Source organism: Aptenodytes forsteri, unplaced genomic scaffold, assembly GCF_000699145.1.
Source record: "Aptenodytes forsteri isolate BGI_AS27 unplaced genomic scaffold, ASM69914v1 Scaffold428, whole genome shotgun sequence".
In the NCBI taxonomy this organism is placed as follows: Eukaryota; Metazoa; Chordata; class Aves; order Sphenisciformes; family Spheniscidae; genus Aptenodytes; species Aptenodytes forsteri.
In genome coordinates this window covers 557,699-557,921 of record NW_008794177.1, presented here as the reverse complement: position 1 = coordinate 557,921, position 223 = coordinate 557,699, and positions in this window count along the sequence as shown.

Here is a 223-nt window from a genome sequence, read left to right as displayed (position 1 = left end):
AGGGCCGCGAGCCATGCCGGAGAGCAGCTCTGCAACAGGAGCGAAGGCTTCCCCACGGCACAGATAAGAAAACCAGGGGACAGCCCAGCTCCCAGGGCCGTCTCCGGGTCGCCCCGTGCCGCTTCCGGAAGCGGTGCGCGGCTGTCCCCCCACCGGGAGCTCCCCCCGCCGGCCACTCGCCCGAGAGCCGAGAGGAGAAGTGCCCGGGAGCTCGCCGGCCGGC